The sequence below is a fragment of the Thermobia domestica genome, chromosome 16 (assembly GCF_964235325.1).
Source record: "Thermobia domestica chromosome 16, izTheDome1.hap1.1, whole genome shotgun sequence".
NCBI lineage: Eukaryota > Metazoa > Arthropoda > Insecta > Zygentoma > Lepismatidae > Thermobia > Thermobia domestica.
Window position 1 is genome coordinate 13,119,250 of NC_137469.1, and position 20,397 is coordinate 13,139,646.

Sequence of the window (20,397 nt, forward strand, 5' to 3'; positions counted from 1 at the left end):
TAGTCACCCATGTCTTCTCCGACCACAGCCAGGACTGCCTGACTTCGCTGGTCTCACAAGTAGCGATATTCCAATGCAATTAGTGCGTTGACAAATGTTTTGACATGGTTTCGCAAAAATGTAGACAATTGAGGACATCTTACAGAAAAAAAATGTGTGATTGACACATTTTGAAACAGAATCTCCAGTATTAATTGGTAGTAAAGTTGGAATGATAATGGTATAATCTTTTATTATAAATAATCAGGGGCGGAATCAGAACGGACTTCTGGGGGGAGCGGTGAGTTATAATACTACTACTTAGAGCTACATTTAAGAGCTCCAAAGACTAGGATGGGTTTTATTTATATATAAAATATGAAAGTTTCCTCTTCTGGGGGGAAGGGGGCGATCGCCCCTCCTGGATCCGCCCCTGTAAATAATTAATATATCTACTTCCGTCTGCGAGACGAGACGAGACGAGACGAGAAATATTTGTTTCTCGTCTCGTCTTGTCTCGATTCTTGAATTGCACAATATATTCCAATAATAAATATAGCTTAAATCTGGTTATACAACACCCTTCGTAGACTTCTCGTAATGACGAGGAATTCCTTGAAATGAAACGAAATGAAATCTTTTCGGAAATCGAAATGGCGTTTAAGGCCCCATGATTATGTTCTTTAGGCTAAGGGAGACCATGATTAAAGCAAGTGAATGATGATGGAAGAATTGGTGGAACGAGAAAGTGGGAGGAAACGGGAGTACCCTGAGAAAACCCAAATACAATGTTGTCCACCACAAACTTACTTCTCCGGGATCGAACCTGGGACCCCCCGCACCAGAGAAAGCGCTCTATCATTGTGCCAATGTGTTCTCGCTGAGAGATTCTGATAACTTTTAGATAAAATTAAGAAAAGAAAAAAACATGGCATAAGTTTTGTATATAAATTTATAAAACAAGGTGAGACAAAAAATTTGCGAACAAAGACAACACAATACCTCGCGAATCGAGAATTCCACAAAATTTACAAAACAAGACGACGAAACCTAATTTCTCGTCTCGTCCCGTGACCAATACTACCCGAGTAGTAGTTCGGATACAACTTTAAATTGCAAAACCAATCCGTCACACCTAAACGTGGGAGGGCTTTATAAGGTAACGCGTTCTCTGAGCCAGCTAGCTACAGTATTGGAATCAATAGACTCAGGGGAAGCTTAAGTATTTTAATTTTGGGTAGGCCCACTCTCTCGCTTATGGCTACATGAACACATCTGAGTTATTAAAGGAAATTAGTCTTACAGTAGTGGTTGATGCTATTTGTTAAATAATTATACCATTAATATAAATAGTGGAAAAAAATATTTACTCTTCATTGTATCTTTTTGCATTTATACATTTTTCAAAATTTTTGGGTAGAGCCGTGCCTACCTGGCCTTCCCACTGAAGCCGCCACTGAATAGACGAAAAATAAATTTATGTTGAAGCCACAGTAGTTACTGTGATTCAAATTTTATCATGAAGTATTTACTTTAAAGAAATTAACCATAATAGCAAACAAGATTTGTGACGATATATGAATTACCTGTTCACACTGTGAAACACAAGCAATTAAAATTATTAACATTAAAGCTGTCGTAACAATGCATTAAGAATAATAATTATAAGACAATTACGTTAATTAGGTTTCTTCCTTACTTCTTAAGTTTATTTACTTCTGTTTCCTTAGCATTAATGGTACTCTGTTGAGCAATTGTGGTATTACCACTTTCCTTCCAAGTTTAAACGTAAATACGTTATACGAATTAAAATTCTCCGTCTGACTAGGACTAAGCACGAAACCGGCCCGGACGCTGGGATGCCCCCTCAAAACCGGGACGTTTTGCAAGCGGGACGTTTTAAATATAAACAAAATTGTTACATCAGTTTCTGAGAAAATGTCATTTTTAAATTTTCATACTTCGGTAAACCTTACCCTTATTTTTGGGGGTAGGATGGAAATTTGCAAACCCCGCCTAAAGAATATGATGAAAAACAAGTTTAAAATTTGATATTGATGCGTTGAACGGTTGAACAGCGTGTGAATATTTAAGAGGCCTCATCCCGGCAAAATTAAAATACAGCTGATTTTACAGTAATCATGTGATATCTTCAAATAGATAAAAGATAATTGAAACGTGGAACAAGAGCGCCCTAGACAATATTAATTTTACAGTAATTATGTGATATCTTCAAATAGATAAAAGATAATTGAAATATGGAACAAGAGCGCCCTAGACAATATTATTTTGCGTGAGGTGCCGTTATCACAAGTCACCTAGTGGCTTTCAGTTTTCAGCCGTTTAGAAACGCGAAAATAAATGCCGATTTTCAAACTGGCTCGGAATCGAAAGCAGATAAGTGAGTCGTGATAACGGTATCTCATGTAAAATGACATTGTCTAGGGCGCTCTTGTTCCACATTTCGATTATCTATTTGAAGATATCACATAATTACTGTACAATTAGCGCTACTTTAATTTCGCCGGGATGAGGCCTCTTAAATGGCACGAACAGAACATTCTGACACGGTAGCTCAGTGATAGAGCGTTCACCTTTGGTGCATGAGGTCCCTGGTTCGATCCTATCACGCGCCAAGTACACTTTGTGATGGACAAACACCGTATGCATGAGTTTTCTCGGTGTTCTCCCGTTTCCTCCCAATTTCTTCATTCCACCATCTCATTCATTTCTCATCATCACCTGTTTCGTTTAGCCTAGTCCTCATAATCGTGGGACGTAAAACTTAAAGATTTCATTCCATTTCACTTCTGATTAACAAAAGTAGTTATCACTTAGGAAAACAGTTAGAAAAACGCTCTAGGTAAAGGGACTTGATCTTAAATCCGGTAAAAAAAACCTCAAAACACGAGACAAAACATCATTTAAAATTTTCCGTAAAAAATCTATGGGAAGCTTTCCAAGTATCATTTCTACAGATCAGGGGCGGATCCAGGACCGACTTCTGGGGGGGGGGGCGGTAGGTTGTCATACTGCTACTTTTAAGGGCTCCAAACTTTGAGATGGGTTTTATTTATATATATAATATAAGAAAGTTTCCTCTTCTGGGGGGCCGATCGCCCCGATCGCCCCCCTGGATCCGCCTCTGCTACAGATTTATTATTATTATTATTATTATTATTATTATTATTATTATTATTATTATTATTATTATTATTATTATTATTATTATTATTATTATTATTATTAACTTTCTTCAAAACTCTCGAATATCGACTGTTCCAGTACTTTTATTATTCCAGCATACTGGAACAATTAAATGTATAGTTTATTTCACAGTATTTTGCTTCGACAATGAACTTTGAAGAAGTAGCTGAGCGAGAAAAAAAGAGAAGTATGGATTTAGAAACGGCTTCGTGAGTAATGCGCTTTTATACTCCACCATAATAACCACTCCGTTGCCGAAGAGAACGTTTACGTAATATGTGAACGGTCCCTTACGTAACTCGACAAGGAAAAAAAAAAAGTTTTTATTTGGGATTGAATTAGTTATTCAGTTGAGTTTCGCTTTAGAAACCTGGCCAGAATATTTGTATTTCATTTAAATTTTCTCCCGTGCACGTAGTAATCTTGTTCAGACATTCGAAAACAGAATAATAATGGTAATGAAAACTGACGTAGCTTGTTTTCGAGTTGACCAGTGCATATTTACGCAATACCATTTTATATCTAGACTTTTACTAATCATATACGTATAAATGCAGACAAAAAATTCCATAATTCCATTTGTTTCTTTCAGGGTTGGCTGGTTTAAACCCAAACAAAAAAAGAACGAAACATGCTTTAAATCGTGTGAACTTCATGGTGACGTCTCCACATATGAAACCATCTGCATTACGTTTATGTACTTTTCACCTTTTAATCAAGGGGTCCCGTGTCAAATTCTCGGTCGAACCACAACCCATCTGTCAAGTGTAAACCAAGTAGCGATTCGAGGTGTCCCTTTAAGCGAAAGTCTTCTCCGTGATAACCTTGGTATTGCAGAAGGATGTTAAGCCTAAGCATACGAAACGAAACCAAAATATAAATTTCTACTTGCCTTAATGCCTGTTGTTTTATAGCGTTGCTTAAATATATTGATAGAAATTGGCAAAATTTATTAACTGCCTACGCAGCTTCCAACATCAGCTTGGATTTGACTTGGTTTAATTTTATTGAATGATATCTACATACCAAATTTGTAATTTAATGCCTCAGATTTAGCGTAGTGATTATGATACGTTAACCTTAAAATTTTATATACAAATACATTTAAAGTAATAACAGGATTTTCCCAATGGCTACGGCGGGAGTTTCCCGATTTATATATAATTGTATAATGTCTTTACTTGTGTAACTGTTTATCTTTTTGTCCTTCTGAAATGACTCTTGGCAATTATATTAACAACTAGGCCTATGTAAAGATCAGTACAACGTATATTTATCAGGAGTCCTTCGTGAGTGAGTTGGCCAATTAGTCCCGGTTTCGTGTCGAAATTGACAATTTTTCTTGGATGAAGCCGAGAAGCGATTTGGATTACGCTTTAAGCTTATGTGACCCCTTCCAGCATAACCTTGTTGTTGCATAATAACACCAAGGTGAAACAAACTAATTTCTGTCCATATCTAATATAAATACATAGAGTAAATTATTGAAACCAAAAAAACCTGGTTTAAACCCAAAAAACCGGGTTTAAACAAAAAACTTTTTTTTTTTTGTTTTTCAATAAAAACCCTGGTTTTTGCCAACCCTGGTTTCTTTCCTCAATAACTGCAGTTTTAGGATTTAGATTTTTAGGCTTTTGGTATCTAAGGCCATTTAGCTCGTCACATATGAGGGTGACATCCCTCGGCGAGCACACTATCCGGAGAAAGGAAAGGAAGTTAGGTACCACCCCGGCATTTGCTTGGTGTGAATGAGGAAAACCCAGGAAAACCTCATTCAGGATCGCTGACCTGAAAAAGCTCTTTACACTTTTTCGACCGAGTGCTTTACACTTTTTCGACCGAGTGCCCCCATCGGGAATCGAACCCGGGACCGCTCGCACCGAAGGCAAGAGCTTTAGCGACTACGATACGCGAGGCCACAATAACTACAGTTTTATCCAACTTGAAGGAAGATCTGGTCCCTTTATTTTTCAGAAATATCTACTCACCTTCTATCAAAAATTTGACTTCTTGCGGAGGCGACGAAACCTACTTTGCCCCTTCCCCCGATTTGGAAAAAATTGAAATCTTTTAAGTTTTACGTTCCGTGGTTATGCCGGCTAGGCTAAAGGAGACGGTGATGATAAGAAATGAATGAAATGGTGGAATGAAGAAAGTGGGAGGAAACGGGAGAACCCCGAGGAAACCCACGCACACAGTGTTTGTCCACTACAAAACTCACTTCACGCTAGCTAGGATCGAATCAAGGACCAGATGCACCAGAGTTGAGCGCTCTACTACGGAGCTACTGTGGCCCCTTCCCCGATTTGGATAATCAAATGCGCTTCACTTTGAAAACATTCATTAAATTATCCATGAATTTCAAACTGTGCGTCGGGACTCCCAGAAGTATCGCGGCCCAATGTGGGCGTCGTAGTAATGTATCGAACTTCATTTAAATTTCTGTATTATATTAAATTACACTATAGCCTGTGTCTTCACGTGATGCAATTACCTCATAGTGTTAGTTCCTTTGTGAGAACAGTGCGAGAAAGGCCCTGACAGGTTAGGGGCTGTTACGTAACGCTATTTTTGACCAATTTTTACCCCCTCCCTCCCCCTTGTCACACTTTGTAACGCAAGGCCGAACCCCTTTGTTTTGTCATCTTTTTGATTTTTGTTTTTTCCATTAATTTTGCTTATTTTAGTGGTTATTACAATTTTAAAAAAATCTATTTTTAATGATGGAACTTATTATTACAAAATGCTTGTATTCTGGATACATTTCTAGTGTTTTTTTTTTCGCTAATAAATCAAAGTATTAGAAAGTGGTAGTACTGTAATAATATTTTAACCTCATAAAATTGTTTAATGAAGAAGTCTTAATTCTTCGAAATTGCATATTGTCGTTTTCCTAAGGAAATCGACTCATCTTTTAACTTCAAATAGAAATATAAATCACTGACAAAGCAACGTTTATTTTTATTTTAAAATAATAACTGTGTAACGTGCGTTACGTAACGAAGACTTAAACCCCCTCCTCCCTCCTTGTCACACTTTGTAATGCAAGACCTAACCCCCTCCCCCTTTTGCCGCGTTACGTAATATGTGGACGACCCCTTAACACAAACATCATCAAGTAAATTCTTATCGTTTAAGGTGCATCACGCCATAATGCCCCCCAGTTTTTACCTTCTAGATCGGCCACTGTTAGAAAGCCGGACTTTATGAATTCGTAAACCTTTTCCTGTACATATGTCAATTCAATTAACTGCGTTCATGCATCTTTGGCTGAAGCAAGCTGGAAAAGCTACATTTACATGTTAACATTCTTACCTCATTGGTAACTTCTCTGTTCCTCGAGCGGCTTTCAATACGCTTGTTCTGTAAGAATTCTCTAAATATGTTACTGCACGTTCCATTCTTTTTTTTTTTTTTTTCTTTTCAAAGTTGAAACAAACTTGAAGTAAGGACTTAAACGTACAGATATTAAGTCGGTTGCGTTCTTTTGTCCAAGCAGCATTCATTAAGAACCTTCATCCCGGCGAAATTAAAATACCGCTAATTTTACAGTAATTATGTGATATCTTTAAATAGATAAAAGATAATTAAAATATGGAACAAGAGCGCCCTAGACAATATTATTTTGCGTGAGGTACCGTTATCATAAGTCACCTAGTGGCTTTCCGTTTTCAGCTGTTTAGAAACGCGAAAATAAATGCCGATTTTCAAAATGGCTCGAAATCGAAAGCAGATAAGTGAGTCGTGATAACGGTATCTCATGTAAAATGATATTGTCTAGGGCGCTCTTGTTCCACAGTTTGATTATCTTTTATCTATTTGAAGATATCACATAATTACTGTAAAATTAGCGGTATTTTAATTTCGCCGGGATGAAGACTCTTAATGAAAATACCAGTAGCGTAGCGTTAAGTTTCGCAATGGGTAGACAGGATATATATCGAGAGAGAGAGAGTTCAGTCAGTGCTCCACGATTATGCTTTGAGACTAAGGCAAATGGTGATGAGTTGGATGATAGTGGTGGATTGACGAAAGTGGGAGAGAATCTCGAGAAAATCTACACACACAGTGTATTTCCCGTATAAAACCAACTTGGTGGGATTTGGAATCTAACCAGGGACCTACGCGTCAGAGGTGACTGCTCTGCTACCGAGCTACCGAGGCTTCTCTTTAAACACCTGTTACAATTTTTTTCCATTTACATTATTCCATAATAACAATAGCTTTTGACTTTTCGATTTAACCATTTTCTTTATTTGTTTTGGAGTTATTTGCAGTTTTAAACCTCATATCAATATTGAGATAGTTTGACGTCTCTTGTAACCTGAAATCCACATGTTTATACTCCACATATATCCAAATATATGAAAATTATCAAGTATTTGGGGCCGCGGTGGCTGTGGTGCATGGGGTCTTTGGTTCGATCCCAGTTCGCGCCAAGTGAATTTTGTGGTGGACAAACACCGTGTGTGGAGTTTTCTTGGGGTTCTGTCGTTTCCTTCCACTTTCATAATTCCACCATTTCATTCATTTCTCATCATCACCTTCTACTTTAGCCCAGCCGTCAAAACCGTGGGACGTAAAACTCAAAGATTTCATTTCATTTTTAATATATTATTAGAAAGAGCAGACACATGGTGCAAAATATCGCATCGATATCCAGAACCTAATAAAATTACGAGTTTAAGGTTTTTACTTCCTGATGAAAACCTCTGAATGAGTAAAATTATAGGAACTCTCTTTTAATAATAATTTCCGAAAGGAACATTTTTAGTGTAACAATTTTTACAAACTCCTAACTAAATTTCATTAGAAACTTATTTTCGCGAGGTTGCACTACTACATATAATGTACAGAAAACTAATTTCAATGAACACATTCCTTAGCGATTAAATTAAACCAATATATCGATATAAATTTATTCTGACAAATCTCGGTATATACACTAAATACATTAAATTGAATTAATAATTTACTTTTATGTATAATCTTCCAATTAGCTTTGCACAATTCCTGATTCAAAAAGTAAACTCATAAATTAGCTATTATTAAAGTTAAGCTTAGACATGCCATTTAATAACAACTGGTGCAGTAAATCTATTTCCAATCATTTGATTTGCACATAATAAATAACTAACTCAGACAGACCCAAATACAAATTTACCTAACAATTTTAAAAACAACAACAAAATAGCAGACTACAAAATCTCCTGCTCTTGCTTTTGCCTTTCCTAGTGTTGATACGCTCTGGTATTGCGAGGTAAACAGAAGTTGAACCTAGATCATGAAAGATTTATATGAATTACTGTATCGATAAAACCTTCTTAAGGTAGTTATTAATTTAGGTTTTTATTTCCTTCTATTTCTTAATAATTTTCCTTGCAATATGGTTGAATATCTAAAAGGAAGAATGACAAGTATACTGGATTTAAAATGGTATCATTTTGCTAAGATGGCATTACTGTTATTGAGACATTTTGCCCGATGTCTCTTTGCTAGATTGTTTCAGCGAGTGAGAAGCCTACAGCCACATGCGCGCGCCGCTTTCTCAAGTGTATTTGTTTCAGCCGCGTTGAGACACATTTCTTGTTGTCTCTGTGCAGCCTGTTTGACGGAGATAGAACTTTTTTCCCCCGAGTTTTGAAAAGTAAAATTATTTAGAAAGACTCTACTACTATTCTTATTAATCAAGCTATCGCTGGTTCTAGTATTTCTATATTTTTCTTCAACATGAAATGAATATTAGTTCTAATTATTAAGGAAATTCTAAACCTATGTTCTTTTACTTTGAAAGGGTAGACAGTGTCTCAATGTCTCATAGCACTCTACGCTACTGGAAAATACCCGTTCGCAGTAAGCATTATTACTTTGTATAAAAAGAGTACATAAACCGACTTTCTTTAAATTCGCAAAACCTTTTTCACTTGGTCGTTTTCGCACGTTCGAAAAGTTCGAAATTTTGGAACTAAACTTTTCTTACTTTACAACTTACAAAAAATGCACTGATAATAATTTGCAAATTCTGAAATGTCTGGATTCATCGAGCCATCAGAATAATGGAAAATTAAACATTTATAATGAGACAACTGAAAAACAGGACAAATGGGCGTCCGGCTCGACTACTAAGCCGGAAACGAGACAAGACCTCCAAAAGACGGACTGTCCGGCCAAAAACAGGACATCTGGCCACCCTAGGCCACCATTATACAAATGTTTGACCTTTGAATTATAGTCTGGCGATTATATATGTATTTCATTTCTAAGTACTGTTTGCAAGGAATGCAAATACAACGAAATCTAATCAAAATGACTGTTGAATGATTTAATTTTACAAACGTTCTGATGTGATCAAGGGCACTGTATTCAAATCGTCTGAAGTGTAAGTAATTACATTGAATGCTAATGTATTGATCGTGTATGTTGTTTGGTATTGGTCCAGACATTGCTGTTAACGCACACTACACGTTGGTTTGCATTTAGTCATAACAAAGTAATTCTTAAGTGAATTGCTTTTGTGTTATTACATCTGAGTCACCAGAAACACTGACTTTATTTTTTTAATTTTAGCAACTAGTGACAAACGTGTTATGTATCCATAAAGCCAAAGGAGGAAGAGGAGGGGACACGATGGCTCAGTGATAAAGGGTTTGCCTCTGGTGTGAAGGTCCCTGATTCGATTCCAGACCATGTGATTTTGTAGTAGGTTTTCTCGGGTTCTCTCGTTTCCTCCTACGTTCTCATTCCGCCAATTATTCGCAGTCTCCCTTAGTCTAAAGCAGTGGCGGATCTAGAAGGTAAAAACTGGGGGGGTAGCCAGTACCCAGACTATGATAGGTATATATAAACTTTCAAAAAATATGTAAATAATAGCTTCAATTATTTTGTCACTTAAAAAATTGGGGGGGGCTAGCCACCCGGCCCTGGCCTAGATCTGCCACTGATCTAAAGGATGTTAATAACGGGCCGCGGTGGCTCAGTGGTAGAGCGTTCACCTCTAATGCATGGAGCCCTTGGTTAGATCCCAGCTCGTGCCATGTGAGCTATGTGGTGGACAAATACCGTGGGTTATCTCGGGACTCTCCCGTTTTCACCCACTTTCTTTTATTCAACTTTTCATTCAATTCTCACCGCATTACCGTCTCCTTTAGCCTAGCAAGCTAATCGTGGAACGTAAAACCTATATATATATTTCGTTTTCACTACAAACTTAATTTCATTTTGATAAAACGAAGAGATAATACAGTGGAATATGCACATTTACGTGTAAATTAATCGAACGAATCACTGCAATGATAAAAAATTATATACACCAAAGATTATATATCAAAGCATGTAAACTGACACATTTCTGAATGGTATATATATAACTTTTAAATGCATTATGTCAGTAACTCAGTTAAGAATTCAGCTTTAGAGACACTGCGATTTTAAGCGCCTTCCAAGTTATAGGAAAGAAATGTTTAATATTTCCATGTGTTAAAAATGGTGGAGGAATAAAGAACAATTTTAGATATTATTAAGAAGAGGAAGAGAAAATGGTTGGGACATTGGCTAAGAAGGAAATGTATCATGAGGGATGTGCTAGAGGGTATGGTGGTAGGAAAGAGAGGGAAGAAGCGAAGAATACTAGAATTAATTAACGATATCAAAACAGAAAAAATCGTATGTGAAGACGAAAAGGGTAGGGGAAGACCGTGGTGCATGGGAGCTTCTCTGCTTCGTCAAGTGACCTGCCAATAATGGCAGAATACCAATGATGATGATGATGATGATGATGATGGAAAATTAATGCTCCCATTTCATATTATTATTATTGTTAAACATTTTCTCCCCTAGGGTTCTTGGTTTGATTCCTATTCGGCAAATGGGCTTTGTGGTGGACACACGCTGTGTTTGTGTATTTTTAAAAAGGGGTTTCATTTTTTCTTCTATTTCCTTCATTCCACATTTTCGTACATTATCATTATCATCGTATCCTTTAACTTTGGAGCATAATCGAGGAACGTTAAAACTAATTAAAAAGAAAAAAGAAAAGAAAGAAAGAAAATATTTCCTATTTACGTATTAATTACAATAAAGAAATCCTCTTAATATGCTTATCAGAGGATAAAATAACCAATAGTTGCCTCAAGAATTCACAAATCGATCTCACAACCCTCGAATGAGAAATTTAGTACCGTAACACAGAATACAATAGATGAACTTACTCACCGTAATAACAGATTATCACGTCGTACATTAACATTAGAAATAACTTTTATTGTGTGTATATCTAGCTCAGTTTAATAAATATCATTTGAAAATGAAATCTAAAGTTTTACGTCCCACGATTATGCCGGCTAAGCTAAGGGAGACGGTAATGATGAGAAATGAATGAATTGGTGGAATTAAGTAAGTGGGAGGAAACGGGAGAACCTCGAGAAAACTTACATACATGGTGTTTGTCCTCATTTGTCACTTGGCGCGAACTGGGATCAAACCAAGGACTCCAGGTACCAGAGGTGAAAACGCTCTACCACTGAGTCACCGCGGCCCCAATATCATTTTAATGCCGGTTGAAGGAGAGGAAGATGTGTAAATTTCTTCCGATAAACAATGATAACGTTATTGCCACGTGTCTTCGGAGGAAAAAAAGAACAAAAAAGTGTGTTTGAACATTTCATTTCAACTTTTGTGGATCCTGCGTCTAATAATTTAAACAATATCTTATCTTCTACATAGATTACAATGTTCTATAGTTTGTGTTTGGAGGACAGTGAACATACTCAGTAAAATAAGTCGCGTTCAAAAGGTTGAAATCTAAATTGAAGACTTATGTTATCCCAGGAAAGCTTAAAGGCAAGCCTCTGAGTTGAGTTGAGTTTAACGTCCCTTTCAGCAGCGAGGCTATATGAGACGGGACCTACTGATTAACCTTTAAGTACTACGCGGTTTGCCATTACTTCCTGTTCTACCGCCTCTCCAAATTGTCACTTCTTCTACCTTCTTGGTTATATTGAGTGTATATGCGAAAATTAACAACGTGTCGGTAGTTTTTCCGCAATATATTGTTCGGAGTCTGACAGACTCCGCGTAGTAGTAATGTGACAAAAAAACATGCGTAGTACTTAAGGGTTAACGTAAAATCCGAACCACACGAGCTCCCGTCGGGAATCGAATCTGGGTCTCCCACGTACGATAACCGTTTAGCCACGAAGGAGCTCTAAGACAAGCCTCCGAATATGATACGAGAGCGACGTTGAAATAGGAATTTCAGCCTTAGTTAATGAAACCACTCTGCCAAATATTCTCACCGAAATATTTCTTTAAAATCAAAGTGAACTTAAATTCTCAGAACTTGCTACGGTCAGCCAGGGAGCTTTTAGTTCTGTAGTGTGTGGTTAGAACATCGACTCCCGTTGACACGATTTCTGGCTTTCTAGATCGAAGCTTCCTACCTTCTTAATTTAAGCAATTCTTAACTGCTTCTATACCCTACCAGTTGGTATAGTGGCCTGATGCACGTGGTTCCGGTTTAGATTCTCTATTGGAGATCATTAAAATTTGAACGCATTACATTATAGTTCAGATTCCACTTTAAACTGTAGGTTCACGCCTAATATAGTCTCGGGATTGAAACTAAAACGTTACACTTTAATAAACAAACAAATAAATTGATGCATATGTTGGTTCAATACGGGAAATTTTACGTTCTTGGACCGGAAGTCGAATCCAGTTATTACGGGCAACAAACAAGTCAACCACAGCATATTAATATCATACTTGGACAAATTTGCTGGAAGATATTGACAGTGTTTGTGTCTAATATCCACTCATGATTTTATTTTATTTGTATTCTGAACAGCGTAATCTATTGAAATGAAATGAAATCTTCAAGTTTTGCGTCCCACGTTTATGACGGCTAGTCTAAAGAAGACGATGATGAGAGATGACCGAAATGGTAGATTAAGAAAGTGGGAGGAAACGGGAAAACCCCGAGAAAACCCATGCACACGGTGTTTGTTCATCACAAAGCAGTGCAATCTACTGTACATGTAATAGTAGGAAGTTAAAATTTCATTACGTAGGCTCTGGAAACCTGTATTTCTTTCTTTTATGTTTTCAAAATTTAAACGTCCCACCATAATGCTCCGAGGCTACGGAAGCTGGTGATAATGATAATAAACGAAATAGTGGAATGTAGAAGTGAGAAACGGGAGAGCTCCAAGAAAACCCACATATACCATGTTTGTCCATCACAAAGTCGACTTAGTGTCACTGGCGGATCCACGGGGAGGATGGTAGGGGTGACCCCCAAAAGGGTACCTTTTTATAGGCTTAGATATATATAAAATATTGCAATACTTTACTCTGATTTGACGCAAAACCCCATAGTTTAAGCCTATATTAATCCTCCAGGAGACGATCCGCCCCCCTCCAAACACCTCTTCTGAATCCACTAGTGCTTGGTGCGAGATGGACTCGAACTAATATGCACTTAGAAAGCATCTGTATGCGTGAATGATAAGTGGAAAAACGATGTTTGAGTCTTTGCAATAAAGTATTACTTTAAAATAAAACTAGCTGAACGTGCACGCTCTATACAGCGCATCACTCATATATGAGCATGAATCTCCTTGTCATTTCTCACATCTATACATGTCCATTTACAGACACAAGTGAAAGACATGTCGATAAAAATCGGCTAGGGGTACCATAAAGGGGAGGTTTTTTTCAATATCTCGCACCGTTTGAAAGATTGACCCTACTTTCGGTTGGAGTTTCTAATTCATTTATGATCAGTGTTTTCTTTCTTCTTGCATGCAGTACGTAATAAGCAAATATCTTACAATTATACAATTTCTTATAATATCAGTGATATATGGAGTTCATTGTACAAAACACTCCAAACAATAAAGATTCATCTTATCCTGGAGAAATGGTTATTTTCCATTTTTCGTTTTTCGTTATTATTTGGCATGAAACAAACGATTGGGAGATATACAACCCATGTATACAACTATGCTGTGTTGGAATGTATAACTGGTAGGATATGATACTTTACTTTTTTAAAAATTTCAACATTTCAAGTGTACCCCTAAAAAAAGTAACAAAGAAATAATGGCCACGTTTTTTTTAAATATTAAGATTTGGACAATGCACATAAAATTTGGAATCGACCAGTGAAAACGGCACGTTTCTAGCACTTGTGGTTTTTGAGATCTCGTTGTCAAAATAATTGAAGAAAAACATCGAAACTTTTCTTTGGAGACAAACTTATAACTCTAGCATTTTAATATATAAATTAAACTCCTGCTGAGACTTAATAATCTATAATCTGAGACCAAATTCTTGTTTATTTTGAAGTGTTTTAAATTACGGAGATAAATGTGTCCTAACTTTATCGAAATACCTATATGTATTTAGTTTCCTTTCTCTTTCCCTCCTCAACGGCTGATCGTACTGTACTGAATTATATTATTTTCAAGGTTTAACGTAGCAAATACTTTATAATTACAATAAAGCACAATCCAATAAAACTGACAAAATCCTGCAAAAATTTTATTGACTTTATTACGAAAAGTGCCATCTCTTCTGTTAATATTGCACTATACAGAAATCGATCCCAGAAGATGGCATTTTTAAAAGGAAAGTTTTACTTTCATTATAGTTGTCCGCAGTTTCAAGGTTAAAATCCAACTTGCACGTGCGCCGGAGAAATATTTGTTTTGAAATTGTGTTTACGAGAATTTATCTGTCTCGGTCGCGTAATAAAAAGTTGTTGAAAAAAATAACGGCTTACCTAAAGATAATGGAACTTCGGTCATTTTCCTTTAGTGTTAAACGCGCATGGTAATACATAGAACATGTGGTATGCTACTTTCATGCAAGTCACTGACATATTTTACAACGTTTATTCAAATACAGGTACTTGTATTTTTTGTACGTTTTTTGTGTTTCAAATTTGATCCATATCAGCACCCTCAAAAATATGATAACAACCTGACGCGAGTTTATTTTTTCTTCAATAACAGTAGATGGCACATATAAACAAAATTGAGAATAATTAAAACAAAACTGACTGAAACGTTAGTTTTAAAAACGATACAATTCTATTTTGAAAAGTCTTTTCACATGAAAGTAACTCTCAACAGCTTATTAGTATTGTCTAATACTTGTATATACATGTTGAAGTAAATTACTAACGTTTACTTACAATCAGAATTGTTTGAAACCTGTAAACAACAACTTACCTTGAACAATATCGGATGAAACAGAAAAATCTGCGGCGCGTTGCTTGGGGTGAAAAGCTTGAATATTCTTACACAATAGATTCACACAAAATCACTTAAAAAATAACCACTTGATATTCGACGTTAGTAGTATTTTTTGTTGTTGTTGAAAAACTAGTTATTTTTTTCTTTCTACGATTTACAAACCCGTTTTTTTTCTTTGTTATCAGCGCACTCTGACGGTTACTTTAATAAATTTTTTACTCGATTTGTTTTCTGATGAAACAAAAAATGTGCGGTAATTATTTCTTGAAAATCGTGGAGTATTTTGAATATTTCTACCAAATGTTTCCCGGTTATGTTTCAGGAAGTAAATCACATATTTGTTCCAATCACTTTCGGACAAAATCACGTTGCATCAACGAAACGCTGCGAAAATCGAGAATTTGCAAGTTTAAGTAATTTATCTACAGTTACTGTGGTCGTGTTAAAACTACAATTTTTGCCCTGACAATAATAATAATAATGAAAACAAATTTTGAGAAATAATTCAGCGGAGAAAAAAAAGCAACAATAATTTTAAAAAAACACTGTTGTTTTCAAGATAATATTTGACAGCAAATAATTTTTTTTATAGAAATTAACAACACGCACACTGAAAAAAAAACGTGAAAAAACTCAATAGGAACAAAAAATCAAATATGAACACTTGTAAACGCCAATTTTTTTGTTTTGGTTTTGCTTAACGAAACTTAAAAATAAAAACGGGAAACAAATCAAATCAAACTGAAGAAACTTAATCTGTTGTGTTTGTCGATCACAAATCACTAAAAGCACTAACTTTCCTGGTTTATGTTATGTTATAAAAACTCAAAGAGACAAAAATCACTTTTCGGTTTGTCGTCGTACAAAGTGAAACCGCTACACTTCCAAATCCTCTCACGGCCACACCGCAACTGCTCTCGCGATCACATTGCTTCTGTAGTTTCGGCTGCGAATCGCCCTTTTGAAGTCACGTGACATCAAGTGGGACGAACCTATTTCACCATTCATAGGGGAGGGAGTGGATACTGAGTGTGTGTATGCCAGAGAGCGTCATCATCTCTCTCAGTCAGAGAAGAACTAAACAGCAGCGGCGCACAGTGGCCGCACCGGTCATCAAAACGAATTGCAAATATAGGTACGGAGATTTTTTTTTATTTTCATCTTATCCGTTTCTCCCTTTTTTATTTTTATTTTTTAAAAATCTCTTCTGTATATAAGCGTTCGGAGATTTGAGAGGAGGGAGAAAGACTTTTCTTTTACTATACTTGTTTGAACTTGCTTATGGAATGGTCACAGACGAGTAAACGACACTTTACAAAACGGATTCAAAAGTATACGGTAACATTATTTTTCAGATCCAGTGAAACTCTAAATATCTGGAATAATAAGTTCTGAATGCAATCTGGATGATTGAGCAATCATCAAAGAAAGATTGATCATGCTGTGAAACAGAAATTTATCTAAAATAGCTCTTGTTTAACCCCTTGCGCACCAGGAACGTACGTGCTTACGTTTTTGTAACGTCGCACATAAATACCATGAACGTACCTGCATACGTTCGTGGTATTATTGCATAGACTTAACTCTCTTTTTACCTGGTATTCTTAAACACAGTGTATAATTGTTATCTGGTATTCTAAGCCGTGATTGTTTCACATCTCGATATTTTTAGCCTTTATTTACACTCACTAGATGGCATTAGTAATCATTGAGTTATAATTGTTACTGGCTGCCCAGAAAATCCTGCATTTTGCAGCATTGAGTATTTCTCAGAAAACCATAAATGGAGTAATTACTACGTATAATCTAGTTGTATATTGTATAATTCAGCCTTCTAACTAGTGAGCAAATTTATTAAACAGAATGTAATAATCTGGTATTACGGTTCCTTTATAAATAAATTGGCCTGGTGCGCAAGGGGTTAATACGAGCCAGTTTCGTTTCACAGATGTGAAACTATGGTCAGTGGCGGATCTGGAAGGTATAAACGAGGGAAGGGGCAGGCCAAAACCCAGATTATGATAGGTATATCATGAGTTTACTATGAACTTTCAAAAATATATAAATAATAGCTTTATTTATTTATTTATTTATTTATTTATTTATTTATTTATTTATTTATTTATTGCCATACATAAAACTGGGGTTTTTGGCGCTCTGGCCCTGGGCTAGATATGCCACTGAGTAAGTTTCGTTTCACAGTTGCGAAATTACGGTAGACTTCCAAATTATGCTGATTCAATATAGCAACAGATCTCTAACTTCTGGCTACAATAGAGGTATGGAAACAGAATAAAGTTCTTAAGGAATAAATTTCTACCACTTCCGGTCTTAGCAGAGAGCTACGGAAGAAGATTGAATCTTTTCTTAAGGGGGCAAACTACTAAATATTTTTTAAAAGCTAACAATTTTTCTTTTGTCAGTTTTTCGTAAGTGAAAAGAGATAATGAAATATAACTTACCTTAATAATAGATAATGTTATTCTATACTCGAAAATACGAATCGGAAGAATTTTCAGTGTTGCCATCCATAGAAATTACAGTGTGACCAGAATTTGAATTACCCAAATTTCAAGGTTAAGGCAACGACTAGAAAAATGAACTCAACAGTAATTGATGACTTATCATGCTGTCTATGTTTCTTGTTTATTACTTTTTAAATAATATTTGTATTTATTTTGTACTAACTTATTTATTTTGTAATAACGTATGTAAGTTATTATAGAATACAAATATTATTTAAAAAGTAGTTAACAAGAAACACAAGACAGCGTGATAAGTCATCAATTACCATTGAGTCCATTTTTCTAGTCGTTGCCTCAACTGAGATTTTTGGGTAATTCAAATTCTGGTCACACTGTAATTTCTATGGGTGGCAACACTGAAAATTCTTCCGATTCGTATTTTCAGGTGTAGAATAACATTATCTATTATTGAGGTAAGTTGCATTTCATTATCTCTTTTCACTTACAAAAAAAGGGCAAAAGAAAAATTGTTAGCTTTTCAAAAATATTTAGTAGTCTGCCCCCTTAAGCTACTAAATTTATTTCAAAAATCTTCTTGTCGTTATCTATTACCGTTTTGTGTTCTATGGCGACCAACATTGAAACCGGAAATTGTTGATTTTTATTACTACCGGTTTCAGTAAAGGGTTAACGGAGGAGATAGAACTTACTCATGGGACGCTGAATCAATTGCAGAAAACCGGTTCTCGACGTCACTTATCGGAAGAACGGACGGACATAGCAATTCTGTGGCTCAGTGAGTTCTGGGTGAAGTGCAAAGGCGCCCATCAAGAGGGGGGCAAGGTGGGGCGCTTGCCCCCTAAAGGAAATTGTACTTGGGAATATCGAAAATCCAATAGAATTTTTACATTAGTTACATCAAAATTTGAAACTATATTTGAAATATCGCTTATACTTCCTCCCCCTTGGAAACCACAACATGGGCGCCCTTGGTGAAGTAGGTCAAGATTTGTGAGTGGGTCAGTTAGTCGTAGGACAACAAGACGTGACCCACTGTGACCAACACCAACCGTGACTCACTTTGACCCACTGAGTTCAGTGCATTGTAGACAAGCAAATAGCATATTTTGAACATTGTCTACGTTTTACTTTCAAGGCCTCCATTTCTCTTACTTTTTTCATTTTTTTATATTTACTTACGTGAAATAAGTATATCTAAGAGAAAAAAAAAACTTGAGGGACTTTTGGATATTGATATTTGTAATTGTAATAATAGCAATAGGACTTACTACTTGCATTACGAGACACAATCGAATTCTACAGTGCTTTTTTTCTTTTTTCTCCTTTACGTTGGAATACTTTGCCTTGATTTGAGAGTTTCATCCTATTTTACACTGAAAAGTATCTGTAATTCAACAAGGAAAAATTATATATGATAATTAAATTGAAATTAATCGTAATATGGCCCATAACAAACACTTTACCATTTTATATCGTAAACGTTAGATTCACCGGTATTGTAATACGAGAACGGTGCTTGAGCGATTGACCGTAGAAATTCAAACTCCGATTAGTGATAATTTCATAGCCTTGTTTTATTACAAGTGTATAAATTCTTTAGTCAGTGGAGAGGACGGCAGAGATCATGGATCAGAGTTAATGACGATGGGTTTTGGTGGTTGGTGAGTCAGAGTGGGTCACGGTGGTTGGTGGGTCATAGTGGTTGTGGGTTAGTGGGTCATGGGTCAAGTTTTCATTGGCCCACAGCATCTCTGGTTCTATGAGAATTCCGACACCTATGCATGCATAGTTTGGAACTCCAAAAGAAACATCAACCTTAAACATAAAAAAATAAAACTTCAAAAACATATTTATAAATTCTTAAGAGTCTTCATCGCGGTGAAATTAAAATACCGCTAATTTTACAGTAATTATGTGATATCTTCAAATAGATAAAAGATAATTGAAATATGGAACAAGAGCGCCCTAGACAATATTATTTTGCGTGAGGTACCGTTATCACAAGTCACCTAGGGGCTTTCCGTTTTCAGCTGTTTAGAAACGCGAAAATAAATGCCAATTTTCAAAATGACTCGAAATCGAAAGCAGATAAGTGAGTCTTGATAACGGTTTCTCATGCAAAATAATATTGTCTAGGGCGTTCTTGTTCCACATTTCGATTATCTTTTATCTATTTGAAGATATCACATAAATACTGTAAAATTAGCGGTATTTTAATTTCGCCGGGATGAAGACTCTTAAGGGAGTTTAGTTTAACCTATTGTCCGCGTGTCTGTGCGTTTGAGAGTAAAAGAAAAAGAAATAAGGACAACTTGATGGATTACCATTAATTTTGGCCACAATGCAGAAGATCAAAATGTTAGGAATTAGGGATGCGCACGAGACGAGTCGAGACAGGATTTTCCTGACAAAATTCGAGTCGAGACACGGCTCTTCCAATAGTAAAAATATACATTTTTCGAGTCGAG

The 20,397-nt window shown here is 36.1% G+C and overlaps 1 long non-coding RNA gene across 1 annotated transcript in view; it reads right to left on the minus strand.

Annotated features, from left to right (window-relative positions):
* Positions 1-16,380, minus strand: part of LOC145672919 (uncharacterized) — a 569,575-nt gene extending 553,195 nt beyond the window's left edge. The window contains exon 1 of the long non-coding RNA XR_014128701.1: positions 15,420-16,380. This is a non-coding gene — a long non-coding RNA (uncharacterized LOC145672919). The remainder of the gene's footprint in view (positions 1-15,419) is intronic.
* Between the last annotated feature and the right edge of the window lie 4,017 nt (positions 16,381-20,397).